Below are 19,823 nucleotides of genomic sequence, written 5' to 3'. Positions count from 1 at the left end.
CGAATTTGCAGTCGGTGCTCAGCCGTACGACTGCACTGCACTCGGATTCCCGTTACTGCTTCGGAAAACGACTGCAACCGCCGAATTACTACTATGCCGCTTCCACACACCTTCCCTCATCATGGCTGTGCGCCGGGCCTGGTGGTGGCCTTAAACAGCGCAGGCGCCGGGAGAGAACCAACCCTCGATAAACCTCGACGCGTGGCTAGGAAGCTAGAAGAGAACCAACCCTGGATAAAACCCGATGCTTGGCTAGGAAGCCATTGGGCAGCAACACTAGCGCCCTGTAGGCATCGTAACTGTGCATCTACGAATTTGCAGTCGCTGCTCAGCCGTACGACTGCACAACACTCGCATTCCCGTTACTGCTTCGAAAAACGACTGCAACCGCTGAATTACTACTATGCCGCTTCCACACACCTTCCCTCATCATGGCTGTTCGCCGGACCTGACGGTGGCCTTAGACTGCGCAGGCGCGCGGAGAGAACCAACCCTCGATAAACCCCGACGCGCGGCTAGGGACCCAGGAGAGACCCAACCCTGGATAATCCCCAAATCTTGGCTAGGGAGCCATTGGGTAGCAGCACTAGCGCCCTGTACGCATCGTAACTGTGCATCTACGAATTTGCAGTCGCTGCTCAGCCGTACGACTGCACAACACTCGGATTCCCGCTACTGCTTCGGAAAACGACTGCAACCGCCGAACTACTACTATGCCGCTTCCACACACCTTCCCTCATCATGGCTGTTCGCCGGACCTGGTGGTGGCCTTAGACTGCGCAGGCGCCAGCAGAGAACCAATACTCGATAAACCCCGACGCGTGGCTAGGGACCCAGGAGAGACCCAACCCTGGATAATCCCCAAATCTTGGCAAGGGAGCCATTGGGTAGCAGCACTAGCGCCCTGTACGCATCGTAACTGTGCATCTACGAATTTGGAGTCGCTGCTGAGCCGTACGACTGCACAGCACTCGGATTCCCGCTACTGCTTCGGAAAACGACTGCAACCGCCGAATTACTAATATGACGCTTCCACACACCTTCCCTCATCATCGCTGTTCGCCGGACCTGACGGTGGCCTTAGACTGCGCAGGCGCCAGGAGAGAACCAACCCTCGATAAACCCCGACGCGTGGCTAGGAAGCTAGGAGAGAACCAACCCTGGATAAACCCCGATGCTTGGCTCGGGAGCCATTGGGCAGCAGCACTAGCGCCCTGTAGGCATCGTAACTGTGTATCTACGACTTTGCAGTCGCTGCTCAGCCGTACGACTGCACAACACTCGGATTCCCGTTAATGCTTCGGAAAACGACTGCAACCGCCGAATTACTACTATGCCGCTTCCACACGCCTGCCGTCATCATGGCTGTTCGCCGGACCTGGTGGTGGCCTTAGACTGCGCAGGCGCCAGCAGAGAACCAACCCTTGATAAACCCCGACGCGTGGCTAGGAACCTAGGAGAGAACCAACCCTTGATAAACTCCGATGCATGGCTAGGGAGCCATTGGGCAGCAACACTAGCGCCCTGTAGGCATCGTAACTGTGCATCTACGAATTTGCAGTCGCTGCTCAGCCGTACGACTGCACAGCCCTCGGATTCCCGTTACTGCTTCGGAAAACGACTGCAACCGCCGAATTACTACTATGCCGCTTCCACACACCTTCCCTCATCATGGCTGTTCGTCGGACCTGGTGGTGGACTTAGACTGCGCAGGCGCCAGGAGAGAACCAACCCTCGATGAACCCCGACGCGTGGCTGGGAAGCTAGGAGAGAACCAACCCTGGATAAACCCCGATACTTGGCTAGGGAGCCATTGCGCAGCAACACTAGCGCCCTGTAGGCATCGTAACTGTGCATCTACGAATTTGCAGTCGCTGCTCAGCCGTACGACTGTACAACACTCGCATTCCCGTTACTGCTTCGGAAAACGACTGCAACCGCCGAATTACTACTATGCCGCTTCCACACTCCTTCCCTCATCATGGCTTTTCGCCGGACCTGGTGGTGGCCTTAGACTGCGCAGGCGCCAGCAGAGAACCAATACTCGATAAACCCCGACGCGTGGCTAGGGACTCCGGAGAGACCCAACCCTGGATAATCCCCAAATCTCGGCTAGGGAGCCATTGGGTAGCAGCACTAGCGCCCTGTACGCATCGTAACTGTGCATCTACGAATTTGCAGTCGCTGCTGAGCCGTACGACTGCACAGCACTCGGATTCCCGCTACTGCTTCGGAAAACGACTGCAACCGCTGAATTACTACTATGCCGCTTCCACACACCTTCCCTCATCATGGCTGTTCGCCGGACCTGACGTTGGCCTTAGACTGCGCAGGCGCCAGGAGAGAACCAACCCTCGATAAACCCCGACGCGTGGCTGGGAAGCTAGGAGAGAACCAACCCTGGATAAACCCCGATGTTTGGCTAGGGAGCCATTGGGCAGCAACACTAGCTCCCTGTAGGCATCGTAACTGTGCATCTACGAATTTGCAGTCGCTGCTCAGCCGTACGACTGCACAACAATCGCATTCCCGTTACTGCTTCGGAAAACGACTGCAACCGCCGAATTATTACTATGCCGCTTCCACACACCTTCCCTAATCATGGCTGTTCGCCGGACCTGGTGGTGGACTTAGACTGCGCAGGCGCCAGGAGAGAACCAACCCTCGATAAACCCCGACGCGTGGCTGGGAAGCTAGGAGAGAACCAACCCTGGATAAACCCCGATACTTGGCTAGGGAGCCATTGCGCAGCAACACTAGCGCCCTGTAGGCATCGTAACTGTGCATCTACGAATTTGCAGTCGGTGCTCAGCCGTACGACTGCACTGCACTCGGATTCCCGTTACTGCTTCGGAAAACGACTGCAACCGCCGAATTACTACTATGCCGCTTCCACACACCTTCCCTCATCATGGCTGTGCGCCGGGCCTGGTGGTGGCCTTAAACAGCGCAGGCGCCGGGAGAGAACCAACCCTCGATAAACCTCGACGCGTGGCTAGGAAGCTAGGAGAGAACCAACCCTGGATAAACCCCGATGCTTGGCTAGGAAGCCATTGGGCAGCAACACTAGCGCCCTGTAGGCATCGTAACTGTGCATCTACGAATTTGCAGTCGCTGCTCAGCCGTACGACTGCACAACACTCGCATTCCCGTTACTGCTTCGAAAAACGACTGCAACCGCCGAATTACTACTATGCCGCTTCCACACTCCTTCCCTCATCATGGCTGTTCGCCGGACCTGGTGGTGGCCTTAGACTGCGCAGGCGCCAGCAGAGAACCAATACTCGATAAACCCCGACGCGTGGCTAGGGACCCAGGAGAGACCCAACCCTGGATAATCCCCAAATCTTGGCTAGGGAGCCATTGGGTAGCAGCACTAGCGCCCTGTACGCATCGTAACTGTGCATCTACGAATTTGCAGTCGCTGCTCAGCCGTACGACTGCACAACACTCGGATTCCCGCTACTGCTTCGGAAAACGACTGCAACCGCCGAACTACTACTATGCCGCTTCCACACTCCTTCCCTCATCATGGCTGTTCGCCGGACCTGGTGGTGGCCTTAGACTGCGCAGGCGCCAGCAGAGAACCAATACTCGATAAACCCCGACGCGTGGCTAGGGACCCAGGAGAGACCCAACCCTGGATAATCCCCAAATCCTGGCTAGGGAGCCATTGGGTAGCAGCACTAGCGCCCTGTAGGCATTGTAACTGTGCATCTACGAATTTGCAGTCGCTGCTCAGCCGTACGACTGCACAACACTCGCATTCCCGTTACTGCTTCGAAAAACGACTGCAACCGCCGAATTACTACTATGCCGCTTCCACACTCCTTCCCTCATCATGGCTGTTCGCCGGACCTGGTGGTGGCCTTAGACTGCGCAGGCGCCAGCAGAGAGCCAATACTCGATAAACCCCGACGCGTGGCTAGGGACCCAGGAGAGAACCAACCCTGAATAAACCCCAAAGCTTTGCTAGGGAGCCATTAGGCAGCACTAGCGCCCTGTACGCATCGTAACTGTGCACCTACGAGTTTGCAGTTGCTGCTCAGCCGTACGACTGCACAACACTCGGATTCCCGCTAGTGCTTCGGAAAACGACTGCAACCGCCGAATTACTACTATGCCGCTTCCACACACCTTCCCTCATCATGGCTGTTCGCCGGACCTGACGGTGGCCTTAGACTGCGCAGGCGCCAGGAGAGAACCAACCCTCGATAAACCCCGACGCGTGGCTAGGAAGCTAGGAGAGAACCAACCCTGGATAAACCCCGATGCTTGGCTCGGGAGCCATTGGGCAGCAGCACTAGCGCCCTGTAGGCATCGTAACTGTGCATCTACGACTTTGCAGTCGCTGTTCAGCCGTACGACTGCACAACACTCGGATTCCCGTTAATGCTTCGGAAAACGACTGCAACCGCCGAATTACTACTATGCCGCTTCCACACGCCTGCCGTCATCATGGCTGTTCGCCGGACCTGGTGGTGGCCTTAGACTGCGCAGGCGCCAGCAGAGAACCAACCCTCGATAAACACCGGCGCGTGGCTAGGGAGCTAGGAGAGAACCAACCCTGGATAAACCCCAATGCTTGGCTAGGGAGCCATTGGGCAGCAGCAGTAGCGCCCTGTACACATCATAACTGTACATCTACGACTTTGCAGTCGCTGTTCAGCCGTACGACTGCGCAACACTCGGATTCCCGTTAATGCTTCGGAAAACGACTGCAACCGCCGAATTACTACTATGCCGCTTCCACACGCCTGCCGTCATCATGGCTGTTCGCCGAACCTGGTGGTGGCCTTAGACTGCGCAGGCGCCAGCAGAGAACCAACCCTCGATAAACCCCGACGCGTGGCTAGGAACCTAGGAGAGAACCAACCCTTGATAAACTGCGATGCATGGCTAGGGAGCCATTGGGCAGCAACACTAGCGCCCTGTAGGCATCGTAACTGTGCATCTACGAATTTGCAGTCGCTGCTCAGCCGTACGACTGCACAGCCCTCGGATTCCCGTTACTGCTTCGGAAAACGACTGCAACCGCCGAATTACTACTATGCCGCTTCCAAACACCTTATCTCATCATGGCTGTTCGCCGGACCTGGTGGTGGCCTTAAACAGCGCAGGCGCCAGGAGAGAACCAACCCTCGATAAACCTCGACGCGTGGCTAGGAAGCTAGGAGAGAACCAACCCTGGATAAACCCCGATGCTTGGCTAGGAAGCCATTGGGCAGCAACACTAGCGCCCTGTAGGCATCGTAACTGTGCATCTACGAATTTGCAGTCGCTGCTCAGCCGTACGACTGTACAACACTCGCATTCCCGTTACTGCTTCGGAAAACGACTGCAACCGCCGAATTACTACTATGCCGCTTCCACACTCCTTCCCTCATCATGGCTTTTCGCCGGACCTGGTGGTGGCCTTAGACTGCGCAGGCGCCAGCAGAGAACCAATACTCGATAAACCCCGACGCGTGGCTAGGGACCCAGGAGAGACCCAACCCTGGATAATCCCCAAATCTCGGCTTGGGAGCCATTGCGTAGCAGCACTAGCGCCCTGTACGCATCGTAACTGTGCATCTACGAATTTGCAGTCGCTGCTGAGCCGTACGACTGCACAGCACTCGGATTCCCGCTACTGCTTCGGAAAACGACTGCAACCGCTGAATTACTACTATGCCGCTTCCACACATATTCCCTCATCATGGCTGTTCGCCGGACCTGACGGTGGCCTTAGACTGCGCAGGCGCCAGGAGAGAACCAACCCTCGATAAACCCCGACGCGTGGCTAGGGACCAAGGAGAGAACCAACCCTGAATAAACCCCAAAGCTTTGCTAGGGAGCCATTAGGCAGCACTAGCGCCCTGTACGCATCGTAACTGTGCGTCTACGAATTCTCAGTTGCTGCTCAGCCGTACGACTGCACAACACTCGGATTCCCGCTACTGCTTCGGAAAACGACTGCAACCGCCGAACTACTACTATGCCGCTTCCACACTCCTTCCCTCATCATGGCTGTTCGCCGGACCTGGTGGTGGCCTTAGACTGCGCAGGCGCCAGCAGAGAACCAATACTCGATAAACCCCGACGCGTGGCTAGGGACCCAGGAGAGACCCAACCCTGGATAATCCCCAAATCCTGGCTAGGGAGCCATTGGGTAGCAGCACTAGCGCCCTGTAGGCATCGTAACTGTGCATCTACGAATTTGCAGTCGCTGCTCAGCCGTACGACTGCACAACACTCGCATTCCCGTTACTGCTTCGAAAAACGACTGCAACCGCCGAATTACTACTATGCCGCTTCCACACTCCTTCCCTCATCATGGCTGTTCGCCGGACCTGGTGGTGGCCTTAGACTGCGCAGGCGCCAGCAGAGAGCCAATACTCGATAAACCCCGACGCGTGGCTAGGGACCCAGGAGAGACCCAACCCTGGATAATCCCCAAATCTTGGCTAGGGAGCCATTGGGTAGCAGCACTAGCGCCCTGTACGCATCGTAACTGTGCATCTACGAATTTGCAGTCGCTGCTCAGCCGTACGACTGCACAACACTCGCATTCCCGTTACTGCTTCGAAAAACGACTGCAACCGCTGAATTACTACTATGCCGCTTCCACACACCTTCCCTCATCATGGCTGTTCGCCGGACCTGACGGTGGCCTTAGACTGCGCAGGCGCCAGGAGAGAACCAACCCTCGATAAACCCCGACGCGTGGCTAGGGACCAAGGAGAGAACCAACCCTGAATAAACCCCAAAGCTTTGCTAGGGAGCCATTAGGCAGCACTAGCGCCCTGTACGCATCGTAACTGTGCATCTACGAATTTGCAGTTGCTGCTCAGCCGTACGACTGCACAACACTCGGATTCCCGCTACTGCTTCGGAAAACGACTGCAACCGCCGAATTACTAATATGACGCTTCTACACACCTTCCCTAATCATGGCTGTTCGCCGGACCTGGTGGTGGACTTAACTGCGCAGGCGCCAGGAGAGAACCAACCCTCGATAAACCCCGACGCGTGGCTGGGAAGCTAGGAGAGAACCAACCCTGGATAAACCCCGATACTTGGCTAGGGAGCCATTGCGCAGCAACACTAGCGCCCTGTAGGCATCGTAACTGTGCATCTACGAATTTGCAGTCGGTGCTCAGCCGTACGACTGCACTGCACTCGGATTCCCGTTACTGCTTCGGAAAACGACTGCAACCGCCGAATTACTACTATGCCGCTTCCACACACCTTCCCTCATCATGGCTGTGCGCCGGGCCTGGTGGTGGCCTTAAACAGCGCAGGCGCCGGGAGAGAACCAACCCTCGATAAACCTCGACGCGTGGCTAGGAAGCTAGGAGAGAACCAACCCTGGATAAACCCCGATGCTTGGCTAGGAAGCCATTGGGCAGCAACACTAGCGCCCTGTAGGCATCGTAACTGTGCATCTACGAATTTGCAGTCGCTGCTCAGCCGTACGACTGCACAACACTCGCATTCCCGTTACTGCTTCGAAAAACGACTGCAACCGCCGAATTACTACTATGCCGCTTCCACACTCCTTCCCTCATCATGGCTGTTCGCCGGACCTGGTGGTGGCCTTAGACTGCGCAGGCGCCAGCAGAGAACCAATACTCGATAAACCCCGACGCGTGGCTAGGGACCCAGGAGAGACCCAACCCTGGATAATCCCCAAATCTTGTCTAGGGAGCCATTGGGTAGCAGCACTAGCGCCCTGTACGCATCGTAACTGTGCATCTACGAATTTGCAGTCGCTGCTCAGCCGTACGACTGCACAACACTCGGATTCCCGCTACTGCTTCGGAAAACGACTGCAACCGCCGAACTACTACTATGCCGCTTCCACACTCCTTCCCTCATCATGGCTGTTCGCCGGACCTGGTGGTGGCCTTAGACTGCGCAGGCGCCAGCAGAGAACCAATACTCGATAAACCCGGACGCGTGGCTAGGGACCCAGGAGAGACCCAACCCTGGATAATCCCCAAATCTTGGCTAGGGAGCCATTGGGTAGCAGCACTAGCGCCCTGTAGGCATCGTAACTGTGCATCTACGAATTTGCAGTCGCTGCTCAGCCGTACGACTGCACAACACTCGCATTCCCGTTACTGCTTCGAAAAACGACTGCAACCGCCGAATTACTACTATGCCGCTTCCACACTCCTTCCCTCATCATGGCTGTTCGCCGGACCTGGTGGTGGCCTTAGACTGCGCAGGCGCCAGCAGAGAGCCAATACTCGATAAACCCCGACGCGTGGCTAGGGACCCAGGAGAGACCCAACCCTGGATAATCCCCAAATCTTGGCTAGGGAGCCATTGGGTAGCAGCACTAGCGCCCTGTACGCATCGTAACTGTGCATCTACGAATTTGCAGTCGCTGCTGAGCCGTACGACTGCACAGCACTCGGATTCCCGCTACTGCTTCGGCAAACGACTGCAACCGCCGAATTACTAATATGACGCTTCCACACACCTGCCCTCATCAATGCTGTTCGCCGGACCTGGTGGTGGCCTTAGACTGTGCAGGCGGCAGCAGAGAACCAACCCTCGATAAACCCCGACGCGTGGCTAGGGACCCAGGAGAGAACCAACCCTGAATAAACCCCAAAGCTTTGCTAGGGAGCCATTAGGCAGCACTAGCGCCCTGTACGCATCGTAACTGTGCACCTACGAATTTGCAGTTGCTGCTCAGCCGTACGACTGCACAACACTCGGATTCCCGCTAGTGCTTCGGAAAACGACTGCAACCGCCGAATTACTACTATGCCGCTTCCACACACCTTCCCTCATCATGGCTGTTCGCCGGACCTGGTGGTGGGCTTAGACTGCGCAGGCGCCAGGAGAGAACCAACCCTCGATAAACCCCGACGCGTGGCTGGGAAGCTAGGAGAGAACCAACCCTGGATAAACCCCGATACTTGGCTAGGGAGCCATTGCGCAGCAACACTAGCGCCCTGTAGGCATCGTAACTGTGCATCTACGAATTTGCAGTCGCTGCTCAGCCGTACGACTGCACAACACTCGGATTCCCGCTACTGCTTCGGAAAACGACTGCAACCGCCGAACTACTACTATGCCGCTTCCACACACCTTCCCTCATCATGGCTGTTCGCCGGACCTGGTGGTGGCCTTAGACTGCGCAGGCGCCAGCAGAGAACCAATACTCGATAAACCCCGACGCGTGGCTAGGGACCCAGGAGAGACCCAACCCTGGATAATCCCCAAATCTTGGCTAGGGAGCCATTGGGTAGCAGCACTAGCGCCCTGTACGCATCGTAACTGTGCATCTACGAATTTGCAGTCGCTGCTGAGCCGTACGACTGCACAGCACTCGGATTCCCGCTACTGCTTCGGAAAACGACTGCAACCGCCGAATTACTAATATGACGCTTCCACACACCTGCCCTCATCAATGCTGTTCGCCGGACCTGGTGGTGGCCTTAGACTGTGCAGGCGCCAGCAGAGAACCAACCCTCGATAAACCCCGACGCGTGGCTAGGGACCCAGGAGAGAACCAACCCTGAATAAACCCCAAAGCTTTGCTAGGGAGCCATTAGGCAGCACTAGCGCCCTGTACGCATCGTAACTGTGCACCTACGAATTTGCAGTTGCTGCTCAGCCGTACGACTGCACAACACTCGGATTCCCGCTAGTGCTTCGGAAAACGACTGCAACCGCCGAATTACTACTATGCCGCTTCCACACACCTTCCCTCATCATGGCTGTTCGCCGGACCTGGTGGTGGGCTTAGACTGCGCAGGCGCCAGGAGAGAACCAACCCTCGATAAACCCCGACGCGTGGCTGGGAAGCTAGGAGAGAACCAACCCTGGATAAACCCCGATGTTTCGCTAGGGAGCCATTGGGCAGCAACACTAGCTCCCTGTAGGCATCGTAACTGTGCATCTACGAATTTGCAGTCGCTGCTCAGCCGTACGACTGCACAACAATCGCATTCCCGTTACTGCTTCGGAAAACGACTGCAACCGCCGAATTATTACTATGCCGCATCCACACACCTTCCCTCATCATGGCTGTTCGCCGGATCTGGTGGTGGACTTCGACTGCGCAGGCGCCAGGAGAGAACCAACCCTCGATAAACCCCGACGCGTGGCTGGGAAGCTAGGAGAGAACCAACCCTGGATAAACCCCGATACTTGGCTAGGGAGCCATTGCGCAGCAACACTAGCGCCCTGTAGGCATCGTAACTGTGCATCTACGAATTTGCAGTCGCTGCTCAGCCGTACGACTGCACAACACTCGGATTCCCGCTACTGCTTCGGAAAACGACTGCAACCGCCGAACTACTACTATGCCGCTTCCACACACCTTCCCTCATCATGGCTGTTCGCCGGACCTGGTGGTGGTCTTAGACTGCGCAGGCGCCAGCAGAGAACCAATACTCGATAAACCCCGACGCGTGGCTAGGGACCCAGGAGAGACCCAACCCTGGATAATCCCCAAATCTTGGCTAGGGAGCCATTGGGTAGCAGCACTAGCGCCCTGTACGCATCGTAACTGTGCATCTACGAATTTGCAGTCGCTGCTGAGCCGTACGACTGCACAGCACTCGGATTCCCGCTACTGCTTCGGAAAACGACTGCAACCGCCGAATTACTAATATGACGCTTCCACACACCTTCCCTCATCATGGCTGTTCGCCGGACCTGACGGTGGCCTTAGACTGCGCAGGCGCCAGGAGAGAACCAACCCTCGATAAACCCCGACGCGTGGCTAGGAAGCTAGGAGAGAACCAACCCTGGATAAACCCCGATGCTTGGCTCGGGAGCCATTGGGCAGCAGCACTAGCGCCCTGTAGGCATCGTAACTGTGCATCTACGACTTTGCAGTCGCTGCTCAGCCGTACGACTGCACAACACTCGGATTCCCGTTAATGTTTCGGAAAACGACTGCAACCGCCGAATTACTACTATGCCGCTTCCACACGCCTGCCGTCATCATGGCTGTTCGCCGGACCTGGTGGTGGCCTTAGACCGCGCAGGCGCCAGCAGAGAACCAACCCTCGATAAACACCGGCGCGTGGCTATGGAGCTAGGAGAGAACCAACCCTGGATAAACCCCAATGCTTGGCTAGGAAGCCATTGGGCAGCAGCAGTAGCGCCCTGTACACATCATAACTGTACATCTACGAATTTGCAGTTGCTCAGCCGTACGACTGCACAGCACTCGGACTCCCGTTACTGCTTCGGAAAACGACTGCAACCGCCGAATTACTACTATACCGCTTCCACACACCTGCCGTCATCATGGCTGTTCGCCGAACCTGGTGGTGGCCTTAGACTGCGCAGGCGCCAGCAGAGAACCAACCCTCGATAAACCCCGACGCGTGGCTAGGAACCTAGGAGAGAACCAACCCTTGATAAACTCCGATGCATGGCTAGGGAGCCATTGGGCAGCAACACTAGCGCCCTCTAAGCATCGTAACTGTGCATCTACGAATTTGCAGTCGCTGCTCAGCCGTACGACTGCAGAACACTTGCATTCCCGTTACTGCTTCGGAAAACAACTGCACCGACCGAATTACTACTATGCCGCTTCCACACACCTGCCGCCATCATGGCTGTTCGCCGGACCTGGTGGTGCCCTTAGACTGCGCTGGCGCCAGCAGACAGCCAATACTCGATAAACCCCGACGCGTGGCTAGGGACCCAGGAGAGACCCAACCCTGGATAATCCCCAAATCTTGGCTAGGGAGCCATTGGGTAGCAGCACTAGCGCCCTGTACGCATCGTAACTGTGCATCTACGAATTTGCAGTCGCTGTTCAGCCATACGACTGCACAGCACTCGGATTCCCGTTACTGCTTCGGAAAACGACTGCAACCGCCGAATTACTACTATGCCGCTTCCACACACCTTCCCTCATCATGGCTGTTCGCCGGACCTGGTGGTGGCCTTAAACAGCGCAGGCGCCAGGAGAGAACCAACCCTCGATAAACCTCGACGCGTGGCTAGGAAGCTAGGAGAGAACCAACCCTGGATAAACCCCGATGCTTGGCTAGGGAGCCATTGAGCAGCAACACTAGCGCCCTGTAGGCATCGTAACTGTGCATCTACGAATTTGCAGTCGCTGCTCAGCCGTACGACTGCACAGCACTCGGATTCCCGTTACTGCTTCGGAAAACGACTGCAACCGCCGAATTATTACCATGCCGCTTCCACACACCTTCCCTCATCATGGCTGTTCGCCGGACATGGTGGTGGACTTAGACTGCGCAGGCGCCAGGAGAGAACCAACCCTCGATAAACCCCGACGCGTGGCGAGGAAGCTAGGAGAGGACCAACCCTGGATAAACCCCGATGCTTGGCTAGGGAGCCATTGGGCAGCAGCACTAGCGCCTGTAGGCATCGTAACTGTGCATCTACGAATTTGCAGTCGCTGCTCAGCCGTACGACTGCACAACACTCGGATTCCCGTTACTGCTTCGGAAAATGACTGCAACCGCCGAATTACTGCTATGCCGCTTCCACACACCTACACGGAAAACAAAAGTCACACATGACGACGGACAAGAAGAGTGTACACACCTCAACGACTGGACTAACAACTGAAGTTTATTGGAAAATTAAATGAAAATGAAGTTTATTAGAGTCGTGTTACCTCTGATTGTATAAGCACAACCTCGGTGCGCTTACTTGAAAAAGAATTTGCTTTTTTATGTCTTCCACGATAAATGAGATTTCATGTCTTTGTCTCTTTTGCTCAGTGATTAGTGATGATGCTGTTGCGCATGCTCTGCTGGCCTTGCTCGGACCATGTATTTTCCAGCAAACTTCAGTTGTTAGTCCAGTCGTAGTGGTGTGTGCACTCTTCTTGTCCGTCGTCTTGTGTGACTGGTATTTTTTCGTTTACAATGTACCAAATGGCCCGCATTTCAACCCTTTTCCACACACCTGCCGTCATCACGGCTGTTCGTCGGACGTGGTGGTGGCCTTAGAATGCGCAGGCGCCAGGAGAGAACCAAACCTCGATAAACCCCGACGCGTGGCTAGGAACCTAGGAGAGAACCAACCCTTGATAAACTCCGATGCATGGCTAGGGAGCCATTGGGCAGCGGCACTAGCGCCCTGTACGCATCGTAACTGTGCATCTACGAATTTGCAGTCGCTGCTCAGCCGTACGACTGCAGAACACTTGCATTCCCGTTACTGCTTCGGAAAACAACTGCACCGACCGAATTACTACTATGCCGCTTCCACACACCTGCCGCCATCATGGCTGTTCGCCGGACCTGGTGGTGCCCTTAGACTGCGCTGGCGCCAGCAGACAACCAATACTCGATAAACCCCGACGCGTGGCTAGAGACCCAGGAGAGACCCAACCCTGCATAATCCCCAAATCTTGGCTAGGGAGCCATTGGGTAGCAGCACTAGCGCCCTGTACGCATCGTAACTGTGCATCTACGAATTTGCAGTCGCTGTTCAGCCGTACGACTGCACAGCACTCGGATTCCCGCTACTGCTTCGGAAAACGACTGCAACCGCCGAATTACTACTATGCCGCTTCCACACTCCTTCCCTCATCATGGCTGTTCGCCGGACCTGGTGGTGGACTTAGACTGCGTAGGCGCCAGGAGAGAACCAACCCTCGATAAACCCCGACGCGTGGCTAGGAAGCTAGGAGAGAACCAACCCTGGATAAACCCCGATGCTTGGCTAGGGAGCCATTGGGCAGCAGCACTAGCGCCTGTAGGCATCGTAACTGTGCATCAACGAATTTGCAGTCGCTGCTCAGCCGTACGACTGCACAACACTCGGATTCCCGTTACTGCTTCGGAAAACGACTGCAACCGCCGAATTACTACCATGCCGCTTCCACACACCTTCCCTCTTCATGGCTGTTCGCCGGACCTGGTGGTGGCCTTGGACGGCGCAGGCGCCAGGAGAGAACCAACCCTCGATAAAAACCGACGCGTGGCTAGGAAGCTAGGAGAGAACCAACCCTGGATAAACACCAATGCTTGGCCAGGGAGCCATTGGGCAGCAGCTGTAGCGCTGTGTACGCATCGTAACTGTGCATCTACGAATTTGCAGTTGCTGCTGAGCCGAACGACTGCACAACACTCGCGTTCCCGTTACTGCTTCGGAAACGACTGCAACCGCCGAATTACTACTATTACGCTTCCACACACCTTCCCTCATCATGGTTGTTCGCCGGACCTGGTGGTGGCCTTAGACTGCGCAGGCGCCAGGAGAGAACCAACCCTCGATAAACCTCGACGCGTGGCTAGGAAGCTAGGAGAGAACCAACCCTGGATAAACCCCGATGCTTGGCTAGGGAGCCATTGGGCAGCAACCCTAGCGCCTTGCAGGCATCGTAACTGTGCATCTACGAATTTGCAGTCGCTGCTCAGCCGTACGAATGCACAACACTTGCATTCCCGTTACTGCTTCGGAAAACGACTGCAACCGCCGAATTACTACTATGCCGCTTCCACACACCTAAACGGAAAACAAAACAGTCACACAAGACGACGGACAAGAAGAGTGTATACACCACAGCCACTGGACTAACAACTTCATTTCATTTCATTTCATTTTATTACCTTAAAGACCCCTCGCGGGGTATTACATAAGGGGTTGATTAGCAGAAAAGGTACAAGACAAATGCTATTTGTGATCATGAATAAAAAATGTTGTTTAGATTGCTTGCAAATGATGAAGGACAGGTGATGTCGACGATATGCTGGGGAAGGCCGTTCCAATCTTTAGCTGCACGTGGGAAGAAGGAGGCTGAAAAAGTAACAGTTCGGGCACGTGGGCGAAAAACATGAAGCGTGTGGCTAGTGCGATGGGAAATGTATGATGCTGGCGTGGTATAAGGGGCACGGTTAAGTGATGAGTAAAAGAACCCTTGGTACAGTGATAGCGTGGCTATGCAACGACGAACGGAAAGAGGGTATAGTGCTGATTTGGTTTTTAAGGCTGAAACACTGACGTCGTAGGAGTAAGAAGAATGAATGAACCTTGTAGCGCGGTTTTGAATGGCTTCTAGGTCGTTTACGAGGTTAATATGATGCGGGTCCCATATGGCGGATGCATATTCAAGTTTAGGTCTAATGAGTGACTTGTAGGCGAGCAATTTAACGTGATGTGAGGTGAGGCGAAGGTGACGTTTAAGAAATCCCAGAGTTTTGTTAGCCGATGATATCACGTTAGCAACATGTGCATTCCATGTTAGGTCATTAGATAATGCGACGCCTAAGTATTTGAAAGATGATACAGATTCTACGGACTCGTTAGCGATTTTGTATTGGAAGGCATGACTCTTTTTGCGACGGGTGATGGAAAGAAGCTTGCATTTGCTAGGGTTGAGGGTCATAAGCCAATCTGCGCACCACTGTTCAATTTGGTTAAGGTCGTGCTGGAGGGCTTCTTGATCAGTTATGTTTGTTACTTGGCGGTAAATTACGCAGTCGTCAGCGAACATTCGAATTTGGCAGGATACATACTGTGGGAGATCGTTAGTATATATTAAAAACAATAGGGGTGCAAGAACAGAGCCTTGTGGGACGCCGGATGTTACAGGGAGAGGGATGGAAGACTGGTTATTGACAATGACTGACTGAAACCGATTTCTTAAGAAGGCCTTGATCCAGTTTAGCACGTTAGGATGAAGGTTTAGAATAGAAAGCTTTTGTATTAAACGTTGGTGTGGAACTTTATCAAATGCTTTAGCGTAATCCAGAAAGATGGCATCAACTTGAAGGTTAGCGTCCAGGTCAGCATGTAAGTCGTTGAGGAACATGGCTAGTTGTGTTTCGCATGAATACCCCTAGCGGAAACCGTGCTGGGATGGATGGAAGAAATTGTTAGCGTCTAAGAAGTCCATTACATGAGAGTATATGACATGTTCCATGATCTTGCAGGGGACGCTAGTTAGAGAAATAGGACGGTAGTTCAGAGGGGAATTTTTGTCACCTGATTTGTAGAGTGGAACGACCTTCCCAACTTTCCAGTTTTCCGGAATGAGGCCTGTAGAGAGTGATTGCGAAAACAATAATTCAAGATACACTGCACTGATACATTTCGTGTTTTTTAGTAGTTTAGTGTTTATCTCGTCGATGCCGGCTGACAAGGAAAGTTTCATTTTCTCAATTAAAGACGAGATGCCAGTTGAAGAAAAAGTTATTGCGTCCATCGGTGAGGTGGCATTAGTAGGAGGTATCCTTGGAGGCGGGTTGCGCTCCTGGGTGAAAACTGACGAGAACGCCGTATTGAAGATGTTAGCGCATTCTGTGTCGGAGGCTTGAATACCGGATGCATGAGTGAGAGTGACTGAGTGTGATGGTGCGGGATTGATGATGCGCCAAAATTTTTTGGGGTTATCGCATAGCATGCGCGGTAGGTCGCTGTTAAAAAATGAGTGTTTAGCGTTGGTGACGGAATTCAAGTATTCTTTTTCGGCTGAAAAGTACTTCTCCCACGCTTCGGAATTGCTTTTAAATTTGTCAGCGCGAAAAAGCCGCTTCTTTTTATTCTCCAGTCTTTTTAGTGTCTTAGAAAACCAGGGTTTAGAGCGATTTTCACGAAAAGTTATTCTAGGGATAATTTTTTGTGTTAGTTCATGAAGTTTATCTTTAAATATTAGCCAATTCTCGTTAACAGATCTCTGGTTATAACCGGCTTCGAAGAGTGGGAGAAAAATGCTCAGTTCATGATTAATGGCATTGTAGTTACCCTTGTCATACAGGGTGATTGTTTTCTTTTGTGTTTCATGGCGCTCGGTGCGGACGGAAAAATCTGCTTGAATGACTTTATGGTCGCTAATGGGCTCTAAGTATGTAATGGATGACAAACTGTCAGGATGAGAGCTTAGTATTAAGTCTAAAATGTTGCTCGAATCGCCTGCGATGCGTGTTGGGCTGGTTACTAGTTGGTAAAGATTAAAGTTCAAACAAACATCTAGAAAATCCCTTGATTCTGCACTTATTGGCTGTGAATGAGAACGGTTGAGCCAGTTTATACCTGGATAATTAAAATCACCAAACAGAAGAATATGCGCGTTCGGATAAGATATCATGAGCTGGTTTAGCATATTGTTGAGTTCACGAGAAAAGTTTGGGCTAGTATGCGGAGGCCTATAACACACGCCGATTATGACTGAATGCGGTGAAGTGCGGCACAAAAGCCACAGTATCTCTAAGTTAGATGGGAGATGGATGGGTGAACAAGATAATTCTGGTCCAGCAGCGATCAGCACGCCACCTCCTCGAGAATCTGTGCGGTCCTTCCGATAAACAGAAAAATTCGGCAAATCGGCAATGACTTCAGCATCAGTGATATCATTAGTAAGCCAGGTTTCAGTTAATAACAGTATACTGCTGTTAGATGATGTGACTAAGCTAGACACGCGTTCTCGTTTCGGCATTAGACTGCGAATATTAGTGTAGGTTACAGAGAACGAAAGATGATTACTTGGTAAAGTGCGGGGACGGGTATTGATTACATTTGGGGGAGGTGACCGCTATGGTATCTCTTTAACCATCTGCGATGAGATATCGTAGATGTAACGCTTAGTACCAATGTGCAATGTCTTGTAGCGAAGTGAAAATTTAGCTTTTTTTGCTTTGGCAAATGCTACAAGGTGGCTACGCGCGGTTTGGACAGAACGAGAGAAGTCTTCGCCGATGCTGTAGGATGTGTTCTTTAGTTTCCGGGCATTTGAGAGAATATTGTCTCTTGTTTTGTAGGACGTGAATTTGGTTATTATTGGGCGGCAGCGGTCGTCAGAGTGGCGTCCAAGGCGATGAGCGCGTTCTATTTCTTTAGGGTCGATTGATATGTTAAGGCGATCCCGGCAGTGGCGAATGATGATTTCTTCAGCCTCAGCATATGTTTCGGTCGCATTAGTGTCTTCAAGGCATAAAATATTAGATTATTCCGCCGCGATCGATTTTCGGCGTCGTCTAGGCGTGTTTCTAGTGCAGCGACTAAGCTGGCTGTCTGGGCGGCGTTAGTTCGGACAGTATCAAGGTCTGTTTGTAAGGTTTTTAGGGTTTGGTAGTGGTTCTCGAGATCAGTCATTCTTTCGTTCAGATTGGAGATGGTTTGGTTTGTCGTTAGTAGTTGGTTTTTTAGTTCACCCACATCGGCGATGAGTTGAGATTGACTGGCTGAAATTTTTTGCAGCTCGGCAAGAATGGCGGCAGTATCAGGACCGGGGTTAGTTTCAATATCACCCGATAACAACAACAGAAGAGAACGGGCAAAATCGGCAACGATAGCACTCAGACACTGTGGGCTTGGTAGCTGCACTAAGAAGTAGTTACTAGTTTTCTTTGCGAACAGGCTGTATTGTTCACCAACCTGCATTGTCAGGAAGAGCGGATTAGTGGTCTTTGCCATGGCACAGCCACCAAGCCCACGAAGTGTCGTTGACGGATGCAGCGGTTTTATAGTTGAAGATGATGATGTCGACTGTGATGGGGCGATCCAGGAGGCAGCGAGGGTTGGGCAGATCCGTGGCGGCGTGTCGACGGCAGCGGTGACGTTGACGCAGCCGGCCTCAAATCCGCCGCAGCCAAGATAAATCGGTAGGGATGACGAATCCGACTGCGCAGTCGTCAAGCCAGGGAGAAATGCGACGATGATCGTTAGAGTTACTGAAGTTTATTGCAAAATTAAATGAAAATGAAGTTTATTGGAGCCGTGTTAGGCTCTGATTGTATGAGCACAACCTCGGTGCGCTTACTTGAAAAAGAATTTGCTTTTTTAGGTCGTCCACGATAAATGAGATTTCTTGTCTGTCTCTTTTGCTCAGTGATTAGTGATGATGCTGTTACGCATGCTCTGTTGGCCTTGCGCGGACAATGTATTTTCCAATAAACTTCAGTTGTTAGTCCAGTCGTAGTGGTGTGTACACTCTTCTTGTCCGTCGTCTTGTGTGACTGGTTTTTTTTTCGTTTACAGTGTACCAAATGGCCCGCATTTCAACCCTTTTCCACACACCTGCCGTCATCATCGCTGTTCGTCGGACGTGGTGGTGGCCTTAGAATGCGCAGGCGCCAGGAGAGAACCAACCCTCGATAAACCCCGACGCGTGGCTAGGAACCTAGGAGACAACCAACCCTTGATAAACTCCGATGCATGGCTAGGGAGCTATTGGGCAGCAGCACTAGCGCCCTGTACGCATCGTAACTGTGCATCTACGAATTTGCAGTCGCTGCTCAGCCGTACGACTGCACAACACTCAGATTCCCGCTACTGCTTCGGAAAACGACTGCAACCGCCGAATTACTACTATGCCGCGTCCACACACCTGCAGTGATCATGGCTGTTCGCCGGACCTGGTGGTGGCCTTAGACAGCGCAGGCGCCAGCAGAGAACCAAGCCTCGCTAAACCCCGACGCGTGGCTAGGGAGGTAGGAGAGAACCAACCCTGGATAAACCCCAATGCTTGGCCAGGGAGCCATTGGGCAGCAGCTGTAGCGCTCTGTACGCATCGTAACTGTGCATCTACGAATTTGCAGTTGCTGCTCAGCCGTACTACTGCACAACACTCGCATTCCCGTTACTGCTTCGGAAAACTACTGCAACCGCCGAATTACTGCTATGCCGCTTCCACACACATTCCCTCATCATGGCTGTTCGCCGAACTGGTGGTGGCCTTAGACTGCGCAGGCGCCAGGAGAGAACCACGCGTCGATAAACCTCGACGCGTGGCTAGGAAGCTAGGAGAGAACCAACCCTGGATAAACCCCGATGCTTGGCTAGAGAGCCATTGGGCAGCAACACTAGCGCCCTGTAGGCATCGTAACTGTGCATCTACGAATTTGCAGTCGCTGCTCAGCCGTACGACTGCACAA

At 53.3% G+C, this 19,823-nt stretch overlaps 1 pseudogene; it reads right to left on the bottom strand.

Moving 5' to 3' along the window:
• Positions 1 to 16,953: 16,953 nt before the first annotated feature.
• Positions 16,954 to 19,289, bottom strand: LOC149345486 (uncharacterized; annotated as a pseudogene).
• Between the last annotated feature and the right edge of the window lie 534 nt (positions 19,290 to 19,823).

This window comes from Amblyomma mixtum, chromosome 4, assembly GCF_055824585.1.
Source record: "Amblyomma mixtum isolate Tamu chromosome 4, ASM5582458v1, whole genome shotgun sequence".
Lineage (NCBI taxonomy): Eukaryota > Metazoa > Arthropoda > Arachnida > Ixodida > Ixodidae > Amblyomma > Amblyomma mixtum.
This window is presented reverse-complemented; position numbering and strand designations above follow the sequence as displayed.